Source organism: Mustelus asterias, chromosome 24 (genome assembly GCF_964213995.1).
Source record: "Mustelus asterias chromosome 24, sMusAst1.hap1.1, whole genome shotgun sequence".
NCBI classification, from domain to species: Eukaryota; Metazoa; Chordata; class Chondrichthyes; order Carcharhiniformes; family Triakidae; genus Mustelus; species Mustelus asterias.
Window position 1 is genome coordinate 13,309,237 of NC_135824.1, and position 19,094 is coordinate 13,328,330.

General features: G+C 46.5%; 1 pseudogene across 1 annotated transcript; it reads left to right on the plus strand.

The window, feature by feature from the left end:
* The first annotated feature begins 6,090 nt into the window (after positions 1-6,090).
* Positions 6,091-14,850, plus strand: LOC144511223 (UDP-glucuronosyltransferase 2A1 pseudogene; annotated as a pseudogene). The gene is made up of 2 exons (XR_013500776.1): positions 6,091-6,326; positions 12,217-14,850. The product of XR_013500776.1 is annotated as a UDP-glucuronosyltransferase 2A1 pseudogene (transcript).
* The last annotated feature ends 4,244 nt before the right edge of the window (positions 14,851-19,094 follow it).

Here is a 19,094-nt window from a genome sequence, read left to right on the forward strand (position 1 = left end):
ATGCCACATAGGCATATTGAGGGTTGGCGTGGAGGAGATGGACCTGTTCAACCAAAGGGTCGGACTTGCGGGTCCTAACATGCCGCCGCAGGAGGACAGGTCCTGAGTACATCAACCAAGACGGTAATGAGGTCCCAGAGGAAGACTTCTTAGGGAATGAAAACATTCTCTCATGAGGAGTAGCATTGGTTGCCGTACACAGGAGTGAGCGGATGGAATGGAGCGCATCAGGGAGTACCTCTTGCCAACGGGAGACTGGAAGACCTTTAGACCTCAACGCCAGTAAGACAGCCTTCCAGACTGTAGCATTCTCTCGTTCAACCTGTCCGTTACCCCTTGGGTTGTCGCTCGTGGTTCTACTAGACGCAATCCCATGTGAGAGCAGGTATTGCCTCAAGTCGTCGCTCATGAACAACGAGCCCCTATCGCTGTGGATATAACAGGGGTAACCGAACAGGGTGAAAAGATCCCGTAATGCTTTGATAACCGTGGCAGCGGTCATATCAGAACAGGGAATGACAAAAGGGAATGGTGAGTACTCGTCAATCACATTGAGGAAGTATACGTTCCGATCTGTTGAGGGAAGGGGGCCCTTGAAGTCCACACTCAGTCTTTCGAAAGGACGAGTGGCCTTAATGAGGTGTGCCCTGTCAGGTCGGTAGAAGTGCGGTTTGCATTCCGCGCATACCTGGCAGCTTCTGGTTATGGACCTGACATCCTCCACCGAGTAGGGTAGATTCCGGGCCTTTATAAAGTGGAAGAGCCGAGTGACCCCCGGATGGCAGAGGTCATTGTGGAGAGCCTGTAATCGATTCTCCTGCACACTACAAAGAACAAAGAACAAAGAACAATACAGCACAGGAACAGGCCCTTCGGCCCTCCAAGCCCGCGCCGCTCCCCGGTCCAGGATTGAATCCTGAATCCAGGATCCCCGCCCAATTTTCCTGCCTATCTACATCCTAATATCCTATCCACCGAGCTGTCCCTCACAGCTACGATGCTTTGTTCATCACAACCTATTAACTCACCCCCACCCCCCCATTCCAGACCATGTGATCTCCAGGGAGAGGCGAAAACCCAGAGTGAAAATATGGGGAAAAAAAAATCTGGGAAATTCCTCTCCGACCCCCTGATGCGATCGAAACGAGTCCAGGAGATCACACTAGCGCATGTTCCATGCGACAGGGCGTCCGAGGGCTCGTTGAGCTTCCCTGGACGGTACATGATATCATAATTGTAGGTGGAGAGTTCGATTCTCCACCTCAAGATTTTATCATTCTTGATCTTACCCCGTAACGTGTTGTTGAACATGAACACCATGGACCGCTGGTCCGTGAGCAGAGTGAACAGTTTTCCCACCAAGTAATGGCGCCAATGCCGAACGGCCTCCACAATGGCCTGGGCCTCTTTTTCCACCGCGGAGTGCCGAATTTCAGGGCCTTGGAGGGTGCGAGAGAAAAAGGCGACGGGCCTGCCCGCCTGGTTAAGTGTGGCGGCCAGGACGAAATCAGATGCATCACTCTCCACCTGGAAGGGGATGGACTCATCAATAGCGTGCATCGTGGCTTTCGCGATGTCGGCTTTTATTCCTGCAAAGGCTAAGCGAGCCTCTGTTGTTAGGGGAAAGGAGGTAGACTTGATGAGCGGACGGGCTTTGTCCGCGTAATTGGGAACCCACTGTGCATAGTATGAGAAGAAGCCTAAGCATCTTCTCAGTGCTTTGATGCTAGTGGGCAGGGGGAGTTCGAGGAGGGGACGCATACGGTCTGGATCAGGGCCAAGGACCCCGTTATCCGAGGATAGCTAGGCGGCGCTTGCGAAATACACACTTCTCCCTGTTGTAGGTCAGATTCAGGCGAGATGCAGTGCGTAAGAATCTAAAAAGGTTGGCATCGTGGTCCTGCTGGTCATGGCCACAGATGGTGACGTTATCCAGGTACGGGAAGGTAGCCCACAGCCCGTTCTGGTCCACCATTCGGTCCATAGCATGCTGGAAGACTGAGACCCCATTCGTGACACCAAAGGGAACCCTTAAAAAGTGGTACAGACGACCATCCGCCTCAAAGGCCGTGTATTTTCGGTCCTCTGGGCGAATGGGGAGCTGGTGGTAAGCAGACCTCAAGTCAATGGTGGAGAACACCCGGTACTGCGCAATCTGATTGACCATGTCAGATATGCGCGGGAGGGGATACGCATCCAGCTGCGTGTATCTGTTAATGGTCTGACTATAGTCTATGACCATCCGGGGTTTGTTCCCATTCTTAACCACCACGACTTGCGCTCTCCATGGACTAGCGCGAGGTTGGATGATCCCTTCCTTGAGGAGCCGCTGAACTTCAGATCGAATGAAGATCCGATCCTCAGCGCTGTAACGCCTGCTCTTTGTTGCGATGGGCTTGCAGCCTGGCACGAGATTCTGGAATAGGGAGGGTGGGGTAATCCTGAGCGTCGAGAGACTACATGTGGAGCGCGTTGGGCAATTTAGAGGCTGCAGTGCTCCCACTGAAAGCGGAGGGAGTGTCCCATCGTACTGCAGGGTTACACTCTTCAAGTGGACCATAAAATCTAGTCCTAGGAGTATCGGCGCGCAAAGGTGTGGTAACACAAGGAGCCTGAAGTTCTCGTAAACCGTGCCCTGCACCGTCAGGTTGACCACGCAGCTCCCTAGCACGGTGACAGACCGGGACCTTGACGCCATCGAAATTGTCTGCTTGACAGTCCAAATCTGGAGACCGCACCGCTTCACGGTGTCAGGGTGAATGAAGCTCTCCGTGCTCCCGCTGTCAAACAGACAATAAATCTGGTGTCCGTTTACCTGTATGTCCATCATGGACTTTTCGAGTCTGTGAGGCTTGGCCTGGTCCAGGATGATTGACGCCACCGTTGGATCATGGGTGCAACTGCAGGCAGCTGAGATGGTTGATGACAGCCCCTGCTGGTCATTTGCGGTCGGTGCCGACCAAAATGGCTGCCCCCATAGGTCGCACGTGGTCGATGGCACCAAAAACGGCGGGCCCTGCAGGTCGCACGTGTCTTGCGACTCCGTCATTCGGAATGGCGACACTCTGGAATTGCACGTGGTGGAAGACCTCGAAGACGCAGAAGCCGTACTGCTATGTTTGGAGGGTGGTTTGGTCCGGCAGACTTTGGAATAATGCGTCTTCTTGCCACAGGCGGAGCACAATACCGCTTTAGCTGGACATCGCTGCCGAGGGTGTTTCAACCCCCCACAGAAGTAACACCGCGGGCCACCTGGAGCTGCTGCCGTCGTCAGGTCCGAGGCTGGAAACGCAATCGCGCAGTTTTTCGAAACCGCTGAATAAAGTGGAGTCTGCGGCTGCACCTGCCACAATGTCCCCACGCGGTCGTCGGGGTACATCTCCAGACTTTTGGAGGCCGTTTCTAGAGCGTCAGCTAATTCTACGGTTTTAGTGAGGTCGAGGTTACCTTGCTCCAGCAGCTGAAGGCGAATGTACGACGAGCCGATTCCCGCCACGAACGCATCTCGAACTAGGTCGCTCATATACTGGGCTGCCGACACTGGCTTGCAGTTGCAGGCTCTGGCTAGCTGCTGAAGTTCACACAGGTACTGTTCCGTCGTTTCGCCGGGCTGCTGCCATTGAGTGGCTAGAAGGTGTCAAGCATGGATCTCATTCGGCGGTTTGTTGTATCGCTTTTTGAGAAGCTCGATGGCCCCTTTGTAGTCTTGGGCCTCACGGATCGCTAAGTATACAGCGTCGCTTACCCTCGCGTGGAGGACCCGCAGTCTGTCGGCGTCGTTTTGAACCGCTGTGGAGGCGTCGAGGTAATCTTGGAAACACTTCAACCAATGGTCGAAAGTGTTCGATGCTCCCGCCGCACGTGGATCCAACGTAAGCCGCTCAGGTTTCAGCATTTGCTCCATGGTTTTTTGGGTTTTTTTGTTCAAAAAAAAATTTTGTTGGCATTAAAATTGATGCGCGATAAATCACACGGGAGGCTGGATGTACCCGGGAACTAAAGGCTTTTATTGCCAACAATAACGGAGCTACTATATACAATATACAATCCCAGACTAAAGGGTCACCAGGCAGAGCAGTGACCTTTGTCCCTCTCCCGGAAGGCGGAGCCAACTGGAGTGTACCATAGGACTATATTAACAGGTAGAACAGCCCAACCCTAACCCCAACAGTAACATATCTACAGACTCATAGAGCTGGCCAAACCATGGCTCAGCACTCCTGGCAGTAACCAACAATGGTTCACCACACCTGATTTCACACCGAGTCTATTTTTTAGGTTAGAGGAGGAGGGAGGGTGGAGACAATCTCGGGTTTCCTCACCGTTCAGCTTTAGTGGGTAAAACAAAATTATCCAGGTCTCCCCACGGCCGACTTCCAGTTTCCAGCTGCTCTGAAAAAAAAGCTCCGAAAAAGTAAGTTAAAAACAAAAACTCAGCTTACCTTCCAGCTCTCCTCTCCAAAGTCGCTCCCCTCTCTGCCTGCTCCGCTGGAAGAATGAGGTCGAAACCTCGGAGGTAAGTACCTTTTAAAGAAAGAATACAAACCTTCCCAGGTCTCCTGACATATTTGCTCCTCAATTTCCCGCTGACTATTTGGGGGCCGAGAGTACAACCCTATCAAAGTGATTTCCCCCATTCTTATTTCTCAGTTCTACCCATATAGACTCAGTGGCCGAACCCTTGGATATATCCCCCCTCAATACGGCCGTGATGTTTTCCCTAAGCAAAAGTGCAACTCGCCCTCTTCTCTTACCTCCTGTTCTATCTTTCCTATAGCATCAGTACCCTGGAACATTGAGCTGCCAGTCCTGTCCCTCCCTCAGCCATGTTTCAGTAATTGCTATAATATCCCAGTCCCACGTACCCATCCATGCCCTGAGTTCACCTGCCTTGCCCGTCAGGCCTCTTACATTGAAATAAATGCAGTTTAATCTGGACTTCCCTTGCTCTCTGTCTTGCTTTTGCCTGATCTGTCTGGTACTTGGATTACTGACACTGCCTTTACTACTTAATGTGCTCTCTTTGACTTCTGTGCTGTCCTCAACCTTCTCTTCTGTCTCCCTACTGCTTTGGATCCCACCCCCCTGCCAAACTAGTTTAAACCCTCCTGAGTGGCTCCAGCAAATCTCCCTGCCAGGATGTTAGTCCCCCTCCAGTTCAGGTGTAACCCGTCCCTCTTCAACAGGTCAGCCCTTCCCCAGAAAAGATCCCAATGATCCAAAAATCTAAATCCCTGCCCCCTGCACCAGTTCTCAAGCCACACATTCATCTGCCTAATCTTCCTATTCCCACTCTCAGTAGCACGTGGTACCGATAGTAGTCCTGAAATTACTACCTTCGGGGTCCTGCACTTTAGCCTTCTGCCTAACTCTCTATATTCACACTTCAGGACCTCATCCCTTTTCCTACCTATGTCGTTGCTACCAAAATGTACAACGATCTCTGGCTGCTCACCCTCCCCCTTAAGAATGTCCTGCAACCGCTCAGAGATGTCCTTGACCCTGGCACCAGGAAGGCAACACACCATCCTGGAGTCTCGATTGCAGCAACAGAAACGCCTGTCTGTGCCTCTAATTAGCGAGTCCCCTATTACTACTGCTCGCTTGCTCTTTGCCCGACCCTGTCCCACAGCAGAAACAGCTGTGGTGCCACAGGCCTGACTGCTGCTGGTATCTCCCCCTGACAGGCTGACCCCTCAACAGTATCCAAAACGGTATACCTGTTTGAAAGGGGAATAGACACAGGAGACTCCTGCATTACTTGCCTGCCTCTCCTGGCGGTCACCCATCTACCTGTTTGAACCTCTAGTGTGACAACCTCCCTATAACTAGTGTCTATCACCCTCTCTGCCTCCTGTATGCTCCGCAGTGCATCCCTCTGCCGCTCTGTATGTATTTCAATTGGTTAAAGTTATGCTCATTCTTTTTGTTATATTCCGTGTTCTTAAATAAAATTTATTTTGATAAAAGCTTCCTCGTGGATCATTTGAATCATACCTGGATTGAAACACCTTATGCTCACTTTAATGCCAAAATCAAATGCAAAGATTGAAGTCCAGGCTAATTGCATAACATACCTTGGAGATTCTGATCTGGGCTAAACATTAACATTGGACAGAGGGAAATTCAGGTTTTTCAGCGTGGTTGCAGAGCAACATTAGAATGGATACGGACCCATGCCAACAGGAAGATTATTGCAAAACATGAGTATTTAATTTCCCGGTGTTACACAATCAGAAATTCGCAGCAGACTTCAGATTTGCGAGTTGTGTATAAGTACTCTTTGAATACAAGATTTCCTACAGTGCTCGATATTTGCATCATCTGTAAGTAAAAGTTTAATTTCATGACTATTTCATAATCTACAAGTTCAGAGTACTCTCTCAAGTATAATGAATAGATCTCCTAAGTAAGGCAGGGTTAAATTGCATCTAATTTCTATACAATGATATTGAAGGCAGCATAACTAAAATCTTCTAAACTTTTCTTGATTCGGGAACCATTCCTTTAGGTTAAAAGTGCATTGCCCTAACATTAGGGCCAAGGATTTTATGGCTTCACCACAGCGTGTCTTCCCCGCCCCCGCCCCACCACCAGCAGATGCAGTCGGCCATTTAATTTGCCATTTCCTTTGGTAGGACCATGACATCCACTGGGCTAGAGGGACCGTAAAATCCTGGCCCAGGTGCTGATTTTGATTTGATTTGATTTATTATTGTCATATGTATTGGGACACAGTGAAAAGTATTGTTTCTTGCGTGCTATACAGACAAAACATACTGTTTATAAAGTAGATAAGGAAGAAGAAAAGGAGAGGGTGCAGAATAGTGTGTGGCAGTCACAGATAGAAAGTCCTAGTTTAATAAGTGTAGGGGCTGATTAGCATGCGATTCAGAATAACGGCAGTAGTGCGGGTTTGATTTCCGTTGCTCATGAGAGTGCCAGGAAGGACCACAAACAAAACTGCCAAGAAAAGCATTCCAGGAAGAAGCACTAACAGACCCCAGTTGAATTGAATGGAATATTAAGTGGACGAGCAACTTGCGAAATCTGTTGTCAAGTTTTGTAACTTGCTGCTCCTAGCTCAATGCCAGCAAATCGTAACACAATCTCCTCCCATTGTATCCAAACCTGTATTTTACATGAGAGGACATTTAGCCCTCAGGTCTGATTTGTTAAATATATTGTCAAGCACAGTCATAATTGTATTCAAAATATCTGTAAGTCCAGAAGAATGAAAAAGCAGAATATTTTCACAAGGTTGCCAAAGTTTGGATTCACAGGTATCACAGGTGTCCTTCAATGCAAGACATATAAAGTTAGCATGCAGATACAATGAGCAGTTGGGAAGACAACTCAAATGGTAGGGTTTTTCAGTCGCCCTTTCCCCCTGTTCTCCCCGGTGGGTATAAAGATGGATGGGGCAGGGACAATGTGATGGAAACTGAAAATTAGGTTTCTTGCCTGACTTGGTGGGGTGTGATTCCCATCAGAGGCCAGAATCACCCCCACTGCCCAATTGTTGGCAGCACCAGTGGGAAATCACCCCTGTCCAGATCAACCTAGAGCATACATATTGGCGAGACAGACTGGGGCAACCTCGGGAGATCTGGATGGAAGAGGGAGGCCTGGACCATGGAACACCAGGTGTAGCCGTGGTTGGGTGGAGCATCCATCATGTGGATCTTCTCTGCGCAGTAGCCTCTTCCAGGTGGTGGTTCTTTCAGCTGCAGGTGGGCAACTACAGGAGGTTTAGTTGGCTGGTGACTGTGCTGTAGTGGGGAGGATTACATGAGGTAGGTTTGAAGAGGTGGAGGACTAGGTGGTGTTTGAGAGTTTGGAGGTGGCAGGGGAAAGCTGTGGTGATCATTGAATAGGTGAGTTGATATAGAGTGGGAGGGTGGGAAGGAACATGCTGGAGTGTGGGTGAGTGGGGAGGCTTGTATGCAAGTGTGAATGGGCATGAGGTGTGCACAAGTGTGAATGGGCATGGGGATGTGCAAGTGTGAATGGGCATGAGGTGTGCGCATGTGTGAATGAGCATGGGGTGTGTGCAAGTGCGAATGAGCAAGGGATTGTGCAAGCATGAATAGGCATGCGGCACGTGTCAGTTTGAATGGGGATGGGTTGTGTTCAAGTGTGAATGCGCATGGGGGCAGAGCGGAAAGGTGTTCAAATGAAAGGGTCCATGGTGTCAATAGGTCTGTTCTGAGAAAGACTGAGGGAAATGGTGATAAAAGTTTTAACGTTTATTTATTAATCACAAGTAAGGCTTAAATTAATACTGCAATGAAGTTACTGTGAAATTCCCCCAGTTGCCACAGTCCGGTGCCTGTTCGGGTCAATGTACCTAACAGCATGTCTTTCAGAATGTGGGAGGAAACCGGAGCACCCGGAGGAAACCCACGCAGACACGGGGAGAACATGCAAACTCCACACAGACAATGACCCAAGCCGGGAATCGAACCCGGGTCCCTGGCGCTGTGAAGCAGCAGTGCTAATCACTGTGCTACCGTGCCACCCATAGGAAGGGATGGTGAGTGTTAAAGGTGGCAGTGGGGGCTGGTAGTGTGGCAGAATGAGGGTCCTGCAACGTTGGGTCCTGGACAATTCCTCCTCTGCCAAGTTCATCATCTTGATCGGCCTCCCCATCCGCTGGGGAGTGGCCAGGTGCCACTCCAGGATGCCCAGGGAGGCATCGGTGAATTTGGATGTTGATCCTCCATGGCCATCTCCTTCCTGAACTTTGGATATGTTGCCTGGGCGTCTTTTAAATATGGAAAGCAGATGCGATGGCAGGGTGCGCACTATCCAATGCCTGATATGGCATGCATTCCCTGTGGCTTCCGTCACCAAACCCACCACAGGACTTAATCTCAAAATAGAAAATTCCACCCATAGCCCTCACTGCGAAGGGTTATTTCTAAGGGTAAGGATGTCTTATAACAGTTACATATAAGCTGTTGCTGGGACCACTTTTGTTTAATGTGTACAGTTTTCATAGAATCATAGAATGCCTATAATAGAGAAGGAGATCATTTGGTCCATCGAGTCTGCACCGACACTCAGACAGAGCATCTTACTCAGGCCCACCTCCCTTTGCCTGAACCCCAAAACACCACACATTTACCCCATGTTCTGTTTTGTTCCTTTAATGGTCTGTGAGAATGTTAAATAAAAAACAGGTTAGAATTATAATCTCTCAACTATTATAATTGTTTATTGAAAAAGAGCAAATCATATGAAAGAAACGTAAGTAAGAAAATAAGCAACAAGTCTCACGGTCTTCTGCCTGTCAGGAAGCCCAGTAATGATGGCTGGTCTGGAACTCAACTGGCCCTGGAACCGTTCACAAACCCAGTCCAAGGTGAAGCCCAATTTATTCAGATCAAAGCCTTCCTTTTACAGTGTGTCACAAACAACTTCTGTGTGAGACTTGGTATGAACATAGTTGGAAAACAATATACAAAGAGAAATACAAGCAGCTCTATTTGACCTGTGATGACTGTGGTACTATCATATGGTGCAAAACACAGCGGCAGGCCAAACTTGGATTCCCATAGCATGGGTATTGCTAAGTTGGCTGGCGAATATATTAACTCCTCACTTTCTACACCCCACTAATCCCACTAACCTACATATCCTGGGACACTAAGGGACTATGGAGTATGGCCAATCCACCTAATCTGCACATCTTTGGACTGTGGGAGGAAACTGGAGCAGCCGGAGGAAACTCATGCACACCCGGGGAGAACGTGCAGATTCCACACAGTCACCCAAGGCCGGAATTGAACCCGGTCTCTGGCACCATAAGGCAGCAGTGCTGACCACTGTGCCACCGTGCTGTGCAGATCAGGCTTGGAAATTTTCTTCTACACTAATGCCAAAGTCTGAAATGTGAACAGAAAATATTGGAAATGTACAGTCGAACAGGCATCCTTTGAGGAGAAAGAAAAAGTTACTAAAGAACAAAGAACAAAAAACAAAGAAAAGTAAAGCACAGGAACAGGCCCTTCAGCCCTCCAAGCCCATGCCGATCATGATGCCCTAACTAAACTAAAAAGCACCTTCTGCCCTTACTTGGGCCGTATCCCTCTATTCCCTCCCCACTCATCTTCCCATGCAGATGCCTCTTAAATGCTACTAATGTGCCTGCTTCCACCACCTCCTCTGGAAGTGCGTTTCAGGCACCCACCACTCTCTGCATGAAAAACCTCCCCTGCACACCTCCCTTAAACTTTCCACCTCCCACCTTGAACCTGTGCCCCCTTGTAATTGACACTTTGATCCTTGGAAAAAGTCTCTGACTATTCACCCTGTCTATGCCTCTCATGATTTTGTAGCCTTCGTCTTTCCAGTGAAAACAATCCTAGTTTATTCAACCTCTCCTCATAGCCAACACCCTTGAGACCAGGCAACATCCTGGTGAACCTTCTTTGCACTCTCTCCTAAGCTTCCACGTCCTTCTGGCGGTGTGGTGACCAGAACTGCACGCAATACTCTAAATGCGGTCTAACCAAGGTTTTATATAGCTGCAACATTATTTCCCAACTCTTGTACTCAGTTCCCCAGCTGATAAAGGCAAGCATGCCATATGCCTTCTTAATCACCTTGGCCACTTTTAGGGAACTGTGGACCTGCACACCCAGATCCCTTTGTATGTTAATGTCCCTAAGGGTTCTGCCACTTATAGTATGATTCACACCTAGATTTGATCCTCCAAAATGCATCACCTCGCATCTGTCTGGATTAAGTTCCATAATAATTCCAGCCGGTGACAGTTCATCAGAACTGGTCAGACGGAATCTTGGTCACCAAACCTTTGTACAGTGTGTAGGGGGTCTTTTACTCCACACGTTGTTCAGCCCAGAGATCCGATTTCAATAAAGTGATGCCTTGTTTAGACAGAAGTGTGTTAGAAATACTCATGGACGTGTATGAAATGATCAATTTTGACAGGCAAGCAAAAGCAGAATATTTTCCAAAGATCAGAGACTACTCAATGTTGTCATTCACAGATATTTGGGTGTGTGAACAAACGATAACAATGCTAATATGCAGGTAGGGGAGGCGAAGGCCTGGTGGTATTATCGCTAAACTATTCATCCAGAAACTCAACTAATGTTCAAATCCAGCCACAGCAGATGGTGGAATTTGAATTCAATTAAAAATATCTAAATTAAGAATCTACTGATGACCATGAAACTATTGTCGATTGTTGGAAAAACCCATTTGGTTCACTAATGTCCTTTAGGGAAGGAAATCTGCCATCCTTACCTGGTCTGGCCTACATGTGACTCAGGAACCACAGCACTGTGGTTGACTCTCAACTGCCCTTGGGCAACTGGGGATGGGCAATAAATGCTGGCCAGTCAGCGATACCCATGTTCCAGGAATGAATAAAAAAAAACACAGTAATGAGGAAGGCAAATAGTCTGTTCCACTTTATTGCAAGAGGGTTGCAATATAAGAGTAAAGAAGACTTGCTGCAAATATTTCAGAGAATCACAGAAGTGTTACAGTGCAGAAGGAAGCCATTTGGCCCATTGAGTCTGCTCCACCATTCAATCATGGCTGATAAGTTTCCCAACCCCATTCTCAGGCCATTTCCCCATAACCTTTCATTCGCCGACCAATCAAGAACCTATCTATCTCTATCTTAAATACACTCAGTGACTTGGCCTCCAAAGGCTTCTGTGGAAATGAGTTCCATAGATTCACCACCCTCTGGCTGAAGAAATTCCCCCTCACCTCGATTCTAAATGTACAACAATCAAGCAAAATATGCTGATATTATCTGGAATTCAGAATATTGAAAAGTAATCTCATTGAAAAGTACAACATTTTTTGAAGGTTTGTCAGTGAAGGTGCCGAGAGGCTGTTTCCTCACTAGAGCATTGAGAACTCAGGGTCAGTGTCAGAATAAGGAGACAATTTTTCACCAAGGGGTATGAATCTTTGACATTCCCTCCGGTCAGAATGCTGTGGAAACTCAGGCATTGAATACATCAAGAATGGCATCAATAGACTTATGAGCACTCAGGGAATTAAGAGAGTGTGCAGTTGAGGTAGTTTAGCCATTACCTTATTGAAAGACGGGGGTCACGGGGTCAATTACGCAGGCCGGAGCACAGGCAGAAGTCCACACCTATTTTCTTATGATCTGATTTTAAATTTATGTCGTATTACCAATGTTTCTCTTCCATTCCCTAACAGGATCTGGATGTCATTTTGCTCTCAAAATGGAGAATCTCGTGTGCAAACGCAGGTTCCAAGTTGCATACATACTTGGTATCATCGTCACCCATTTATGTCCGATTACAGAGGGGGCGAACATATTGGTTGTTCCCATGGACGGAAGCCATTGGGTCAATATGAGAATTCTATTGGAAGAACTGAAACTTCGTGGGCACAGCATCACAGTCCTTAATTTCTCAACATCTTGGTACATCAAAGAGGACCCTGATCTATATCAATCCATTGTGGTGGAAATGTCAGGAATGTTTAGGAAATATGAAGGCGAAGACGTTATGCAAACTTTGCTTGAAAGGGCACTAGAAGCCTTACAGGATAGTTGGATGCCATGGTTTAAGTTCCAGTCTGAAATGATGACTTTTCTGCATTCATGTCACACTTGGACACGAGAAATGATTATTAGAATTCATGAAAACAAAAGTTTGTTAAGACAACTTAAAAATGAGCACTTTGACTTAGTACTTACTGATCCAGTTTTTCCAACAGGTCCACTGCTTGCTCATACTTTAAAAGTTCCTTTGGTATACAATGTTCGATGGCTCAGCAGTGGAGAACCTCATTTTTTCCTCGCCCCATCGCCTCCTTCCTATGTCCCAGTCCCCGCACACATGACAGATCAAATGAGTTTTATTCAAAGAATATTAAATATCTTCCTAAACCTTTTACAATCATATCATTCAAAATTTGTGATTAACCCCATTTACGATGAGCTCTGCCGTCGATATCTAGGCCCAGACACAGATATCGAGACGGTTCTCCATGGGGCAGATGTGTGGCTGTTGAGGGTTGATTTTATATTTGAGTTCCCGAGACCCACCATGCCAAATATTGTTTACATTGGAGGATTCCAGTGTAAACCACCCAAACCTCTCGCAGCAGAGTTTGAAGAGTTTGTCCAATCCTCAGGGGAACATGGGGTTATTGTGATGTCTCTGGGGACAATTATTAACCATTTACCAATGCATATTACAATGAAAATTGCAGAGGCCTTTGCTCAGGTACCTCAGAAAGTTATTTGGAGATACAATGGAAAGATCCCTCCCAACATCGGAAATAATACGCTATTGGCAAAATGGATCCCTCAGAATGATCTTCTAGGGCACCCCAAGACACGAGCCTTTGTTGCCCATGGTGGCACCAATGGGATTTATGAAGCCATCTATCATGGGGTGCCAGTGGTTGGCATTCCTCTGCTTTTTGACCAGTTTGACAATTTATTCAGACTTGAAATCAGAGGGGCTGCAAAGGTGATTAGTGTCTCAGCCATGCAGTCAACAGATCTATTGCAGGCACTGAATGAAGTCATAAACAACAGATCTTATCGGGATAACATGCAGAAACTCTCTGCTCTCCACAGGGATCAACCCGAGTCTCCAATGGAGAGAGCCATTTTCTGGATTGAGTTTGTTGCTCGACACAAAGGTGCAGCACATTTGCGCTCAGAATCTTACCGACTCCCCTGGTATGCTTACTATTGCGTGGATGTGATGATCCTCCTGTTATCTGTGTTACTAATGATTACAGTGCTGACGGTTCTACTGTTGAGGAAGCTTTGTAGCATTGCTCGAAAGAAAAAGCAAAAAATTCAGTAAGGTTTTTGCTTTCGCTGGGAAAGGGGTTTTAAATTATTTCAACTTAATAATGGTTTTTTTCTAACATTTATTGCATTACTTTCTCGATATCATAAATTAGACATTGTTGAAGTATCACTGAAGTAGCATGTCAGAAAATAGTGGTCCTCTTAAACAAAAAAAAGAGGGAAATGTTGTATTTAAATCAAATGTAGTGGAAAGATGAATACGTTTTAAGCGCATTTTTCAAAAATAATTACATTAGTTGGCGTATGATGTGGAGTTACCGGCATTGGACTGGAGTGGGCACAGTCAGCAGTCTCACAACACCAGGTTAAAGTCCAACAGGTTTATTTGGTAGCATGAGCTTTTGCAGCCGCTGCTCCTTCATCAGGTGAGTGGAGGATTGGGTTCACAAAACGTTGATGTATGGTTGCAAACATAAAATAAGAATTCCAGATTTCTGTTTTCAGAAGCCTATTTCACCCCAGTCATCACGTCCAATTTTTCATCGCCAAATCTTTCCAGCCCTGTTCTCTCTGTGTTTCGCAACACGTTTGGTACCTCGACCACACCCTCCACTTGTGTCGGTCATGTCCTGGCAAGTTGGAGGTTAGTTTCTCTCGCATATGCTTTGATAGCTTTGAATACATGACTGCCATAAAGAGCTGGCCTTGATTACACTGCTGCAAACTCTATGTGGTGTCGTAACATCATGCACGAAAAATGTCTCACAATGCAAGCAGACGTTGGGCAAAACAGAGCATTTAACAATTCTGGAAGACAGAAAGTGTTGATCATAATGTCGATCATGTGCTGTTCTAAGACAGTGTTGGGAAGTCAAAGGATCTTCTGACATAACATTGGTTTTTCATTATTGGTCAGATTTAGAAACACTCGGGTTTGTCACGGTTAAATGAAGGGTCAAATTTCTTGAACAAGAACTAAGTGATTGTACTATCTGATTTTAAAATGCTGTAAATTGTGTGATCACAGCTATTAATAAAGAAATGTTTCTGGCTTCTTTGATTTGTGACTGTCTGGGTGGAGTTTGCACGTTCTCCCCATGTCTGTGTGCATTTCCTCCGGGTGCTCCAGTTTCCTCATAGTCCAATGGTGTGCAGGTTAGGTGAATTGGCCATGCTAAATTGCACCTTAATGTCCCAAGATATGTAGGTTAGGGGGATTAATGGCGTAAATACGTAGGGTTAAGGGGATAGGGTGGGGGGTGGTTATGGGTAGGGTGCTCTTTCGGAGAGTCGGTCCAGACTCAATGGGCTGAATGGCCTCCTTCTGCACTTTAGGGGATTCAATGATTTTAGCAAGTTAACTCTTTCATACAGTCATCCTAATCAGGTTTTGATCCTGTAAGTATGGATCAGTTACTCTCTGACAATTTACGTAAGCCAAATTTAGACTTCTGCTGCTTCACTATTATTGACCAATAATTTTCCTTGATATTTTTGGCATTAACAATATGACTGTTTGAACAAATGTGTAATTTTGTGAACCTACAGACCTTTTTGTTTAATTCCCTTATCGCAGCTCTTTTTAAGTAACAACACTGCCAGGGACAATGGGGACGAAGTAGAAAGGGTCAAGAGCTTCAGGTTTATAGGTGTCCAGATCACCAACAACCTATCTTGGTCTCCCCATGCTGACACTATAGTTAAGAAAGCCCACCAACGCCTCTGCTTTCTCAGAAGACTGAGGAAATTTGGCATGTCAGCTACGACTCTCACCAACTTTTACAGCTGCACTATAGAAAGCATTCTTTCTGGGGTTGTATCACAGCTTGGTATGGCGCTTGCTCTGCCCAAGACCGCAAGGAACTACAAAAGGTCGTGAATGTAGCCCAATGCATCACGCAAACCAGCCTCCCAAATCCTTTGACTCTGTCTACACTTCCCACTGCATTGGCAAACCAGCCAGCATAATTAAGGCTCCCACGCACCCCGGATATTCTCTCTTCCACCTTCTTCCTTCGGGAAAAAGATACAAAAGTCTGAGGTCACGTACCAACCGACTCAAGAACAGCTTCTTCCCTGCTGCTGTCAGACTTTTGAATGGACTTACCTTGCATTAAGTTGATCTTTCTCTACACCCTAGCTATGACTGTAACACCACATTCTGCACTCTCTCGTTTCCTTCTCTATGAACGGTATGCTTTGTCTGTATAGAGCGCAAGAAACAATACTTTTCATTGTATGTTAATACATGTGACAATAATAAATCAAATCAAATCAAATCAAAACATAGGAGCAGTAATGGATTACTCAGTTGCTTGAGCAGGTTCTGTCATTCAACTCGATCATGGCTGAACTGTATCTCAACTCTATCTACATATTATGTTACAAAACCCTGAGCATCTTTGCCTCAGTGAAATCTATTAACTTCAGTCATGAAACATTCAATTCATCCGGCTGCAGCAATTTATTTCGCAACGAGATTGCAGACTTTCACTATCTTTATTTGCAAAGAGTACTTCCTGTTAGCCACCCGAGTGTCCTACCTTTAATTTTAAATTTCGCACCAATTATTCCATCAGCAATTTTTTAAAAATTCATTTGTGAGAAATGGGTGTCACTGGCTGGCCAGCATTTATTGCCCATCCCTAATTGCCTGAGGGCAGTTAAGAGTCAACTACATTTCTGTGGCTCTGGAGTCACATCTCGGTCAGACCAGGTAAGGACGGCAGATTTCCATCCCCATTCGTGAACCAGATGGGTTTCTTCCCAACAATCGACAATGGTTTCATGGTCATCAGTAGATTCTCAATTCCACATATTTTGTTTCTAATTGAGTTCAAATTCCATCATGTGCCATGGTGGGATTCGAACCCAGGTCCCCAGAATATTAGCTGAGTTCCTGGATTAAGGTCTAGCGATAAAAGCCACAAGGCCATCGCCTCCCCCTATCAGGACAGATAGAATGCCAAAGGCTAGAGAGTTGGGAATTTAGAAATGCCATTGTAAGCGACTCTGGATCATTTTCTTCCACGGATCGACAGAGGAAAATGGGATTAGCAGAGGAATGGGAACATGAGTGGAGAGGGGCACAAGGAAGTGATCAGAGATGGGATATCTGTGATTGACATGAAGGGTGTTGAGAAGGCACAGGTCGAGAGGGTATCTATGAATGTGGATAAAGGAGTCTATATGAAAAGAGAGAGTTCGAGAGGGCAGGAAAACAGCAAAGTCAGAGGAAAAAGGACAATGATGAGTTGAGATAAAGGTCACAAACACTGGTGGAAGTCACTCGATCCACAAGCTGAGGGAGGAAACAGAGAAGCTATATTGGTGAATAATTTGACAAGGGGTACTTCAGTGCACAGTAGAGAACATGAATTTCAAAATTGAGAGTTGTAGCAGGGTTAGATGCTCAAAGGAGCAGAAGTTCCAGGGGAGTATTGGGACAGATCAGGGTGTGATTTGGTGATAAGGATCACATCACCACCACAGCATTCTGGATAGGGACAATGACAGAATGCATAGCCAGGTGGTGATGCTTCATTTATGAGGATTGGGGCATCACACGTCAGACAAGTTCCTACTGAGGCGGTGATGTTGATGAAATACACCCCACAAAACCAAGGGCAGGCGGAAGGGATTAGTTTAAATTTGGCGTCATGTTCGGCACAACATCGTGGGCCGAAGGGCCTGTTCCTGTGCTGTACTGTTCTATTTCCTATTGGATAGGGCAAGGGCTTTGTCACAAATGAATGGACATTCTGAAGGGAGATGCAGAGAGGCGCAGTTACTGCTGGTCCACTGGCAGATTTCACACATTAACTCTGGGAGGGGTGAGCAGGATGCAATGAAGTTTGATGCAATCAGGCTCCAGGAGGCTGACTTGGCCAACATGTTTGATGAGAAAGTAAGATGTGGCAGCAGTAGTGTGGGGGCAGCAACATGCACCATTTTGGTGACACTTGGAGGATACCAACAGAGGCCATGGGAAGTTGTAAGCTTCTCGGCCTTTTCAGCTGAGATCTTGTTTCTCTCTCTTGTGGGACATGAATTGGATTCAATTGGAATCTGAATTTGATTTTTGAAGCAAGCAAGGAACAGATTCAGGTCCGCCCAATCCGCTCTGAACATTGGCTTTGTAACTTTAAAAATGGAATAATTTTATTTTTGAAAGCTTATCTAAGAGTGAGTTAAAACTGGGATGACAAGTGAGAGAGTGGCTTGAAGTGTGCAAAGTGTTGGTCTCGGATTTGGGTTAGGGGATAGTAGCAGTGCCTGTCAGTGGAGAAATGAAAGGGGGCATGGCAAGACAGACAGTCCTGGGTGATGGAGGAGAGGTCAGGAAAAAAGGTTCACAAAGAAGAAATAAGCAAGGGAATCCAAAATTCACACCAGAGTTACTGGTGTGGTCTAAATCTGACATAAAATAGGATGGGATCAGCTAGGAGCATTGGCAAACTGACCACCCACTTCAAAGACAGGTGTTGAGAGAGCAAATTTGGCATGTCCGCTACGAACCTCACCTGAGACTGGCCATGATCTGCAAGCTGGTATGTGACACATTTTGATCAGAAAGGTGAGATAGAATCATAGAATCCCTAAAGTACAGGAGGAGGCCATTTGGCCCATTGAGACTGTACTGACCACAATCCCACCCAGGCCCGATTCCTGTAAACCAGCACATTTACCCTGCTAATCTCCCTGACACTAGGGTCAATTTAGCATGGCCAATCAACCTAACCTTCACATCTTTGGACTCTGGGAGGACACTGGAGCACTCAGAGGAAACCCACACAAACACGGGGAGAATGTACAAAACTCCACACAGACAGTGACCTGAGGCCGGAATTGAACCCAGGTTCCTGGCACTGTGAGGCAGCAGTGCTAACCACTGTGTCACTGTGCTGCCCACTGTGTCACTGTGCTGCCCACTGTGTCACTGTGCCGCCCAGTAAAATGACTAAGTTTGAGGTCACTGTTATCTCCACAAATATTCAAAAAATGGACTCCTGTCCAGGAGAGTGAATTTCTGGCCGGGAGCCGAACTATAAACAAATAAAGCTGAAACCCGATTGAACCAGTTGGAATGTCACAACCAGAGCAGGTAACAGCTTCAGTGGATGATGTGCAGTTACAATATGGAGTTACAATAAAGCTGAAGCAACTTTTTTTCCTTTCATCGGATGGGGGCATCACTGGCTGGGCCAACAATTATTGCTCATTCCTCGTCCTTGAGGGAGCAGTTAAGAGTCAACCACACTGCTGGGAGTCTGCAGCAGCAGAGCACACAATTGGTAAG